Below are 12602 nucleotides of genomic sequence, written 5' to 3'. Positions count from 1 at the left end.
GGTTTTGATAAAGTTTACTATGTTGATTCACCAGTTAAACTATGGTATAATGCAAAATAGATACGAGTTCTCCTATCAATGTCCTGACATCCCATTTAATTTTATAGTTAATGAGTAGGAATAGATCATTAAATTTGAACATTCGTTCTTAAATTGATTTCAACATTTGTTTCGTCATTACATTAATTTTAAAAGAATATATTTAGAATTATTCAAATAATGATAAAAATAAGGATAAATTGAACTTTTCTGAAATATTGACTAACTAAATAATATAATCATCTAATATTCAAATAACTAAACTTTTTTTAATGTAAATTATACTAATCAAATTTAAAACCTTCTTAAAGTTTTAATTTAATCAATCTAACTATTTTAAAATTAAATAAATTAACTAACATAACTTGAAATACATAATAAAGCAAGTAATAAATCTAACTTAACTAATCAAAATATCGAGATTAAAATAACTAACTACTAATTTAACATCTACCTAATTTATACTAATTTCAATTTTAAACATCTAAATTAAAACTAATTAATATCCTAAAACTAATTACTATCCTACACTTTCAATCTTCAAAACTTTAAACATATAAATGAACTAAACTATTCTTTACAAATACTAATTAAATACTAACATATGTTATACAAACTAAAATCTAATTTTTAAAAAAAAAATTAAAAAGGAGACACTTAAAGTATAACTAAATTATCCTGAATTCTAAATTAATAAATACTAACTACAACTTGATTAACCCTTAACATCCACTATCTCTTAATTCTAACTAACGAACACTTTATTAATACTAAAGAACTTTTACTAACTTAATTAATAATTTAAACTGACTTAAAAAAAATAACAAACTAACCACTATCTATACTAACCTAACCCATCCCCATCTACCCATACTCCCCAACACTACCCAACAACCCCACATCGCATCTCCCCCTCTATCCTACGTGGCATACTGTCCCACATAGCCCACGCTAATTTAAGGAGGCATGAGTGTGGGCGGCACCATTCCCCACCATTTCCAAAGTGCTTTAAAAGCACCTGTGCTAGCAAACAAGCGCCAACACTGGCTACGGTGCAACATATTTGCACCTAGCCCGCTGCCCTTTTACCTGTGCTGCGCTGCCCGTGCTGCTGTTGTCCTTCGCTGACAGGGAGAGAAATACGTTTCTGAGCCAATTAAAGTTCATAGGTCATTAAAGGAAGTACACTGCTTTTTAATTAACAAAAACTCTTTTACTATTTATTTGAAGGTTTAGTTTAATGTGAAAAAACATACATAATAAATTTTTAATAAATTTTTATTTGAATATTACATTGATATGTTGAAAATATAATTTTAAATAATTTTAAAATACTGAATACTAAAATAATATTTAGAAAATTATTAAATATTGAAAACTATTATTAAATTAGAAAAAATATATATTTTATTTTAATGTTATATCTATATTAACATTTTAAACTATAATTTGGTTGAAAATTTCTATATTATTACACAAATTATTCACATTAGGAAAAAATCAAATTGTGATATTGCATTTGGAAAATTAGAATGAAAATTTTAAGAAACAATATCTAATTGATTTTAAAAATTCATTGATAATATTTTTATTTAAAGGTAGAAGTAATATGATATGGATAATAATATTCCAAGTTTAACTTATTAAAAATGTAAACTTGATTTATTAATTTTTTTTAAAATAATATTATATAGTTACCTAAATAAGCTAAGAACTTACTATTAAATAAATTATTTTAAATGTAAATAAAATATGTTTTATTTTTAGTTTGAATATTTAAATAACAAAATTAAACTATAATCTTTACTTATGATATTTTAAATGACATTTTATAAAATTATTTAAAATTATCATTGAAATTATTGAAAAAGTAATTGAATATTTTTTATTTTTTATTAAATAAAATAATTACAAAATATAGGAAACATTATTAAATAAGAAAAAAATTAACATACTTTTAACTTACATCTATACTAATATTTGTAATAATTATAACTTAGATGATATTTTCTATACTATTTTGTAATAATTTTGGTTTATGAAATAAAATTTATAAATCATTCTAAATAAATAATATTATATAGTAATAAAATTTTAAGTTAAGAATTTACTATTACATTTTTTTATTGATAATATTAAATAAAATATATTTTATTTATAATTCTAAATATTCAAATAAAAAAAATCAATCTATAATTTTTTAGTTGAAATATTCAAATAGCATTTGTAAATATATTTGAACTTGTCATTCAATTATTGGTAATTGAATATTTTTGTATCAAATAAAGTAATTATTTAATATTGAAAAAATAATTAATTTTTAGTTTTAATTATAATTTAACCAACATTTATATACTATTTTGTAATAATTTAAAATTTATTTATACATCTATAAGTAAAAAAATTACTATTACATTTAATGTTACATTTGCTATTACATTTAACATTATATTTTGCACCCAGCAAATAGAATATTATATTTGCTATTACATTTATTAATTTTTAAAATCAATTAGATATGGTTTCTTAAAATTTTCATTCTAATTTTTCAAATGCAATATCACAATTTGATTTTCTCCTAATGTCAATAATATGTGTAATAATATAGAAATTATCAACTAAATTATAGTTAAAAATATTAATATAGATATAACATTAAAATAAAATATTTTTTTCTAATTTAATAATGGTTTTCAATATTTAATAATTTTCTAAATATTATTTTAGTATTCAGTATTTTAAAATTATTTAAGATTAAACAAAAATATATTTTTCTTAAAATTTTCATTCTAATTTTTCAAATGCAATATCAAAATTTGATTTTCTCCTAATGTCAATAATATGTATAATAATATTGAAATTTTCAACTAAATTATAGTTAAAAATATTAATATAGATATAACATTAAAATAAAATATTTTTTTCTAATTTAATAACGGTTTTCAATATTTAATAATTTTCTAAATGTTATTTTAGTATTCAGTATTTTAAAATTATTTAAGATTAAACAAAAATATATTTTTCTTAAAATTTTCATTCTAATTTTTCAAATGCAATATCACAATTTGATTTTCTCCTAATGTCAATAATATGTATAATAATATTGAAATTTTCAACTAGTTAAAAATATTAATATAGATATAACATTAAAATAAAATATTTTTTTCTAATTTAATAACGGTTTTCAATATTTAATAATTTTCTAAATATTATTTTAGTATTCAGTATTTTAAAATTATTTAAGATTAAACAAAAATATATTTTTCTTAAAATTTTCATTCTAATTTTTCAAATGCAATATCACAATTTGATTTTCTCCTAATGTCAATAATATGTATAATAATATTGAAATTTTCAACTAGTTAAAAATATTAATATAGATATAACATTAAAATAAATAAAAAAATTCTAATTTAATAACGGTTTTCAATATTTAATAATTTTCTAAATATTATTTTAGTATTCAGTATTTTAAAATTATTTAAGATTAAACAAAAATATATTTTCAACATATCAATGTAATATTCAAATAAAAATTTATTATGTATGATTTTTCACATTAAACTAAACCTTCAAATAAATAATAAAAAGGTTTTTGTTAATAAAAAATAGTGTACTTGCTTTAATGACCTATGAGCTTTAATTGGCTCAGAAACGTATTTCTCTCCTTGTCAGCGAAGGACAACAGCAGCACGGGCAGCGCAGCACAGGTAAAAGGGCAGCGGGCTAGGTGCAAATATGTTGCACCGTAGCCGGTGCCAACAAGCCCCCCCCCCCCCCCCCCGTCCCCCAATTAAAACGTATACCTCCTCCAATCAAAAGGAAACGTCAACCAGTAGGGAGGGTACGCATGAGGGAATGAAGAGGGTGCAGGGCTAACAGCATTAAAGGCCCTCCTCCAATCGAATTGCAGGTGGAGACTCCCATGTCAGTCCAACTTGCGTGGGGATACATTGGCAAAGGGGTCAATATTTGAATGCATGAGTTGTCAAAAAAAACTGCGCCTAAGTTTTAAAAGGGTGGGAGGAGTTATGTCAAAAGTTTAGTTGGTGAATTTTGAATTTGATAGGATAGGATAGGATTTTTATTATATGTATTAGTAAACTTTATTTTATTTTTTATTTTTTAATATCTCTTTTCTTTAAGTTCGAAATATTTATTATGCTTAGAGAGATATTTAGAGAATCTTATAAGATTCTCTATTCAAGAGAGGGGATTAATCCATTCCCCATACAAAAGACAGAACTATTTTCCTCAAAAGATGAACAATTTTTTTTTCAAGCTCCATTTTTTTTTCTAAGTGTTAATTTTTTTAATGCAAATTATTTTTTTTCTTCCTAATGATTCACGATAATACAAATGAAGTTCCAATCCAATATGAATTTTCTTTAACATAGTTTGAACTCATACTTGCAAAATTATATTTCATCATTTTATCAAATGAATATGATTACAAAACATAAGAATGTCACAGTAAGGTAAACGTCATCACATATGATTTTTAAGTAACATATGCAAAAACTAAAAAACTAGAAGACTCGTATGCAAGAATGATACTCAATTTTTTTTATTGAACCACCTGATTCAAAGGATCCACCAGGAAAGAACCAGGAAGAAAACCCAACATCATTTCCATTTCAACAATAATTTTAAATATAACATTTTTACACATGAATATTATCCCGAGGAGAAATCTCTCAACATAATTGAATTTCAATAACAATTTCTGAATTTCCTTCTTGGCTCCACAACAAGGAAACCATTATGAAGTCTGCAACACCTCAAGGTGATCATGGAGAGAACGAAAAACTAACCGAGAGACAACCAAACTTAACATGAAGAAAAATTCATACATTCACTTCCATCCAAGTTTACACAACAAGTTCGTCATTGAACTAGACTAGGAAGAAGGTGGATTTTTCCAACAAGAGATGTCAGACACAACACCATAATAGGTGCCCTTTCAGGGCTATAAACTCAAGAACTTCCATTCTTCCATATCTTTAAATTGCAAAACACAAACACATGGTTTGTGCTGATGAGTAGGAGCCCATAACACCCTAATCTCTCTCCCTCTTCTCGTCCTAGGAAGAGACTTTGCACTATTGGAGTCTAACTAAAGACCTCCTCCCATACATGGCCACTTCTTCCCTAACCAAGGGTGAGTAATGCCAATACAACCCATACAATCCCTTCGAAAATCAAATATAAAATACCAAGAAAAACATTTAAGAAAGCCCATCTCAATCCCTCCTAAACCTATTTAACAAACACACGAACATACATATGCAAAAAAATGACTTAAGCATGAAACACAACATGAATCAAAAGAGTCTGAGGGATTCCTACCTTCATAATAAGGTTATGGTAATTGAACAATTTGATATGAGCTTCCCTTCTCCTTCTCCTTCAATCCTGAATTGCTCTCTAAAACTAGAGGTTGGGTGAACACTCATACTCTCTCAAATTTGCCTCTAAATAAGATGCTAACTCAACCAACTCCCAAACTGCAATAACTCCCCCACTTGCCTAAAAGTTCTAGAGTCTTCTAACTCAACTAGTCATAAAGCTAATCTCAAGGTGGAGTTAAAGTTATCCAACTCATGATGAAAACATTCAATTTTCGCAATAAAGAAAAAATAGGATATTTAGGTGACCATACAAGTCAAGAAAAGGGGCTAGAGGGGTGGAAAATGCCCCCAACTCATAACCATACCCCTTAGGTATTTAGTTTTTATGATTTTTGCCCTCTAGGACTAATTAGGGACCTATCAAAATTCTGTAAAATTTTGGACTTCGTAACAACTCTCAAAAATGCAAATTAATCACTAATCTTGATTAGGGTAGTTAATCACAACTACTAACTGATTAGTAAAAAGGTCACTAACCTAGTCCAACTTAGAACTTTAGATTACTTAGTTAATCCTAACTCTCATGCTGAAATGCATATAAATATCACAAGTGTCAAGCGACAATATAAAATCACCATTACAAAATATTAACACTTAATGCATACAGAATGATACATTCATTCAATTCACAATACAAATAAAATATGAATAATGAGGTTTGTATCTTTTGTTAGACTCAACCCTAGTTTCTAAAAATAGTACATAGGGTTCAGTTTCAATTCTCTATTAGATTTTCTAGTTAAAATATCCTACACACTCATTGCACACATTAGTAGCTCAAGAAAATCACACATATATATATATATATATATATATATATATATAACTTATCAGGGAAATCACATAAATTAAAATATCTATCTTTCAAATAATTAGTTGTTTATCTCGTTTCTACTCATATTCTTTACCATTAAAATTGCATAACCAAGGTGTTAATTCTACATTCACTTTCTACACTACTTCATCAATATACATGTTCATAAAACATTAAATAGCATAATTAAACATCTAAAAGTAAAACATCATGCAACGTAATAACATACTAATTTTTAGTGTATCCAAAAATGTCTCGACATATCAAGTCATGAGTATCAAAATAACAATGTATCAACTATGCTAAGATGGGTTGGGGCGAGGCCTCACATCCTCCCTCACTAGGCATGAACTTCCTCCTGGAGCTCATCAAAAAGATATGGGTACTAAGATCGCATTCATGTTGCATCCCCCCATAAAGTAGTGACCTCATCATAACAATCCCACTAAACCCTAACTTGGTCTAGCTCTCGACCTCGAAGAGCTAGAGCCTGTCAAGCAATAATACGGATAGGATCCAGCGCTAACTGCCCATCCAACTCCACATGCAAGGCATTCCAATATATAATATGAGACTCATCATAAATGTATCCTCTAAGTACTAAAATGTGAAACACATTGTGGATGCATGGCAGAGTAGGTGGCAAGGCTAGACGATATGCAACTGGTCCTATCCTCTATAGAATTCTGAATGGTTTAACAAATCAGGGTGCCAACTTAGAGCCCTTTTTTAATCAAATTGAACTCTTGTGTGGTCGCACCCTCAAGAAAACTCTATCTCCAACCTGATACTCTCAATCTATCCTCTTTGCATCTGCATACTTCTTCTACCTATCATGTGCCTCTCTCAGATGCTATCTAATCAGGGTCACCTGTTGCTCCATCTCCTTGACTAATTGAGGGTCAATAGATACTTGATCCTCAATCTTATCCCAACTCAAGGGTGTTCTAAAAGGTCTTCCATACAAGGCTTCATAAGGTGGCATACCTATGGAGGAATGGTGCCCATTGTTATAGGCAAACTTGACAAAATGTAAGTATTCCTCCCATTTGACCTGATGGTCCATTACATACATATGTAACATGTCTTCCAAAACTTGATTCACTCACTCAATTTTACTGTCAGTTTGAGGATGGTATGTTGTACTAAAATTGAGCCTAGTGCCCAATGCTGCCTGCAATTCTCTCCAAAAGGATGAAGTGAATAGTGAGTCTCTATCGTAGATGATCTTACGAGGAATGCCATGAAGTTTGATAATGTCTTGCAAAAACATTTGTGTTATGTCTCATGTTGTGTATGTAGTACACATGAGTGAGAAATGGGAAACCTTGGTCAATGTGTCAACTATCACCAAAATGGCATCATGGCGACAGGATGACATGGGGAGACCAACAATAAAATCTATAGATATAGCATACCACTTCCACTCTGCAATCTCATGAGGCTGAAGAAGTCCATCGAGATGATGGTGCTCTGCCTTCACCCTTTGACACTCGAGGCATCTTGTAACAATGCTAGCAATCTACACTCTCATGCCTAGCTAGTGAAACAACTATCTCAGATCTGAATGTAACTTCTTAACACTGAGGTGTGTTGCATAAGGTGCTCTGTGAGCCTCAAGTACAATGAGCTTGTGCAAACCCCCAATGGAGGATACATACTTATGTCCTCTATGATGCAAAAGTCCATTAGACTCCAAGGAATACTCTAAATACTTCCTTCTAAGGTTTTCTAAGAATGCACCAATGGACTAACTTCTGCATAAAGCTCATCTGCTGGCAGGTGCTGTAGGATTTGCTCCCTTAAATTGGTGCAAGTAGTCATAGATGAAAGCTCATGGCACCTTCTACTTAAGGCATCTACAACCATATTCTCCTTTCCCTAGATGTAATGAACATCAAAATTGTACTCACAAAGGAAGTCCATCCACCTTCTTTTCCTAGCATTAAGGTTTGGTTGAGTAAATATGTATACAAGCTCTAGTGGCTAGAATGAAGCTCAAATCTATGACCTAGAAGGAAGTGTCACCACCTTACTAAAGCATGAATCACTGCTGCAAGCTCTAGGTCATGAGTAGGGTAATTGAGTTCATGAGTCTTCAACTTCCTAGACTCGAAGGAAATAGGTTGGCCCTCCTACATAAGGACTGCCCTTATACCATCCAAAGATGCATCTGTGCACACCACAAAATTCACAGAAGGATTTGGAACTACTAAGATCGATGCACTCATGAGGGCTCTATTAAGATCTTGAAAAGATCTACCACACTTCTTTTTCCACTTGTACTTCTTTCCCTTTTTCTGAAGAGATGTGATTGGGTGTGCCAATCAAGAGAATCTTGCAATAAAGCATCAGTAATATCCTACTAGTCCCATAAAGCTCCTCACTTCAGTGACACTAGTGGTTGTTGGCCAATCCATGATGGCCCTAATCTTTGATGGGTCTACTAAGACTCCATGCCCTGATATGACATGACCCAAATAATGTATCTCAGGTCTATAGAATGCACACTTTGACAAGTTGCCAAACAAATGGTTCTCTCTAAACTTCTGCAAAACTTGTCTCAGGTGCTCTTCATGCTCCTTCTCATTATGAGAATATATCAAAATGTCATCAAGGAAAATGACCACAAACTTATCCAATAAGGTATGGAATACTCCATTCATGAGGCTCATGAATATAGTTGGAGCATTCATGAGGCCAAATGGTACCACGGTGAACTCGTAGTGACCATACCTCGTACGAAATGTAGTCTTGGGGATATCACTATCCATAATCCTCAACTGATGATAACCCAAACTTAGATCAATCTTTGAAAATACTCAAGCACCCTATAACTGATCAAAGATATCATCAATCTTGGGAAGAGGATATCGGTTCTTGATGGTTACTTTGTTCAACTATTGATAATCAATACACAACCTAAGTGATCTGTCCTTTTTCTTTACGAAGATCACTGGTGCACCCCAAGGTGACACACTAGGTTGAATATGCCCTTTCTCTAAGAGTTCCTCCAATTGAGTCTTTAGTTCACTGAGCTCATGAGTAGTCATCCTGTATGGTGCTCTTGATATCGGATCTGCTCCTAGCACAAGATCTATGTGAAATTCCATTGCTATAAGTGGAGGCATACCAAAGAGCTCTGAAGGAAACACATCTACAAATTCTTTCAAGATTGTAAAATCATCAAGGGATGGATCCCCCTCTGAATCTTCCTCTCTATCACTAATGGTGATAGCAAACAACTGACATCCCTTTCATATGCACCATCTAAGCTACATAGCGAAAATCATACGAAGGGATACTGGTCTCTTTACCCCAAAGATCACTAGAAAGATACCATCTTCATCCACACATTCCACCGTCTTCTATCGATAATCCATCTTGGCACTATGGGCATAAAGCCAATCCATGCCAATTACAACATCATAAGAACCTAGAGGGGTAATGCATAGATCAGACATCGTGGTCATGTCTCCAATTTGAATCTAGCAATTATGCACCATGGAACTAACTGACACTCTAGCTCCTAAGGCTAACTCTACTTCCCAACTGACATCCTAACTAATTGCCACCAGCCTGTAATGCTCCACTACATATGGAGATATAAAAGAGTCAGTAGCTCTGAAATCAAATAAAATAGCAACCATATGACCCTATATTATACCTGTGGCCTCAATAATTGTGGCTTGATGCTCAACCTAGTGGTTGTCAACCACTGCAAAAACTCTATGGGATCTGCCCATATCACCAACTATCAGCTCTAAAATAGCCCCTCTCTGACCAGCAGATGATTGTTCCTATAGACACTCTTTAGCTATATGACCCATGCCACCACAAGTGTAGCATGGTCCTTAGGTATAAGACTATACACCTTATGATCCATACTATTGTGGGCCTCCTAACCTACTAGATCCACAGTATCCACCCCTGGAAGACTTTTGATTCTTCACTGATTACGACTGTGGGGCCTGTACCTTTTGATCCTATTTGGGACTCTGTGGCTACCACAGCTTGGGCCTGGAGCCTTGATAACCTTGTAAAGGTTTTTGCTGCTGTTGTTGTGGTTTTTGATGCTGAGACTATTGGCTCTTAGAGGACCCTAATGTATAGTTCTGATTCCCCTTCCAAGGGGGTTTCTGTTGGGTAGAGTTTCGATTCTAAGACCTATCCCTTGACTCCTATCTACCTCGAGTATCCTTAGCAACTAGTGTTATCTCAACTACCTGTCTGAAGGTGGTAGGGAAGGCCAAACGGACTACACCTTGGAGTGAGAAATTCAGTCCCATGATGAAGCGATGTACTCGCAATTTCTCATCCTTTCTTGTCCTTCATGTATTCAACGTATGGAAGCAGCTCGAGAAACCTACTCTCATACTAAGCTACTATGAGATTCCTCTGATGTAGAGAATGAAATTCCTTCATCTACTTCTATTTGAAGTGCTCGAATAGGTACCTCTCCCAAAATCTCTCCAAGAATGACTCCCATGTGAGGGTATCCATCCTCACTCCTCCAATAATATCCTCTTGATGCCACCAATTGGAGGCATCTCCCCTCAACTAATGTACTACTAGACATGCCTTCAGATTACTCCCATAAGGACGTAATCTAAAGCACCATTGTAGACTCTGTAACCAGGCCTCTACTACTATTCCATTAATGGAACTGGTATAGTATGGTGGTTGGAGCCATATCAACTCCCTAATGTCATCTCCTACATTTTTAAGAGGTCTATCAAGTGGTGGTCCTCTATTATCAACTCACCCTCATGCTCCTGTTGTCCCTCTACATGTCTCGATGGGGGACTTCTACTCCTCTCTCTACCACCAAGTCTGCCTCCTCCAAGTCCCTATGCTTCCTCTTTTGGAATATGTTTCCTTGGCTATACTACAAGTGGTAGCCTCTACTGGACTACACCAATCAATGTCTAAAGGGCATCCAAAATATCCTGACATGGGTTTGGTGGTGGTGGTGGAGGAGGTGGTAGGGAGGTGGTGGTCCATCTAGACCTCTACCTCGTAAGTTGCTTCATGTGATAGGAGGCATCCTACACAATTAATGTTTAGCTTAAGTTTCAGAAGCATAATGGTTTTAGGTTCCTAGTGTTGAAACACGGGCTCTAATACCAAAATGTCATGCCCAAAATATGGGGCAAAAAAACACACACAAATTATTATTTTTTTAAAGATAAATAACACTGCTAAGTTAATAAGGGGTTTTGATAAATTGTACTATGTTGATTCACCAATTAAACTATGGTATAATGCAAAATAGATACGGGTTCTCCTAACAATGTCCTGACATCTCATTTAAGTTTATAATCAATGAGTAGGAATAGATTGTTAAATATGAATATTCGTTCTTAAATTGATTTAGACATTTGTTTCGTTATTACATTAATTTTAAAATAATATATTTAAAATTATTCAAATAATGATAAAAATAAGGATAATTCAAACTTTTTTGAAACATTGTAATACCAAGGACTAACTAAATAATATAATCATCTAATATTAAAATAACTAAACTTTATTTAATGTAAACTGTACTAATCAAATTTAAAACCTACTTAAAGTTTTAATTTAATTAATCTAATTATTTTTAAATTAAATAAATTAACTAACATAAATTGAACTACATCAACTTCCAGATAACGGAGGAGGTTATCGCGGCTATCACAAAGATCCCAATTGAGGGTTTCAAAAAATTTAGGGACAAGAAGCTCTCAGCCAATGCGATAAGGGATTTTGTGGAGAGTGAGAAGGAATTGAAGGCATTAAAAAGCTCGACACCTACTATGTCCCCGACTCTATGAAAAAATGGTGGAGGTATGTGTTGAAAGCTGTCATTGAATATATAAATTTGGACCCAAGATTTGATAGAGCTCGCACCCACCACTTTGTTATTTTAAATCATTTTTGAAAGAACGCTAGAATTTCTTTTCCTTTTTATCTGTTAACCTCTATGAGTAAGGCGATGGACAGCTTCAAAAAGAAGCCCATTGCAAACCCAGCTCTGCATGAAGGGTTGTCGCTTCTTATCCATGAGCACTTCAAATCCCAGACCATTAGTAATACCCCCCCTCGCACTGAGACTATGGATTCTAGAAGTTCCAGTTACTCCTCAAACTTGGATGACATTCAGAGCCTCAGTTTTGAGAAAGGCAGACTCTCCTCCTCAGGGAAAGTTGTGACTGTTAAAAAATCCCCCTCCCCCATAACCCCAAGCAGAAAAAGCCCTACGGATCTTGGGCAAAAGCAGGCTGAGAAGGCTGAGGAGGGTAGCAGTGATGATGAGGAGGATCTGGAGTCTGAGGAGGTGGTGAAGGAGACGCAAG

The sequence above is a fragment of the Cupressus sempervirens genome, chromosome 9, assembly GCF_028749045.1.
Source record: "Cupressus sempervirens isolate cs-2001-9-10 chromosome 9, ASM2874904v1, whole genome shotgun sequence".
Classification (NCBI taxonomy): Eukaryota; Viridiplantae; Streptophyta; class Pinopsida; order Cupressales; family Cupressaceae; genus Cupressus; species Cupressus sempervirens.
The sequence above is the reverse complement of the archived record's forward strand: the minus strand, read 5'-3'. Positions refer to the sequence as shown.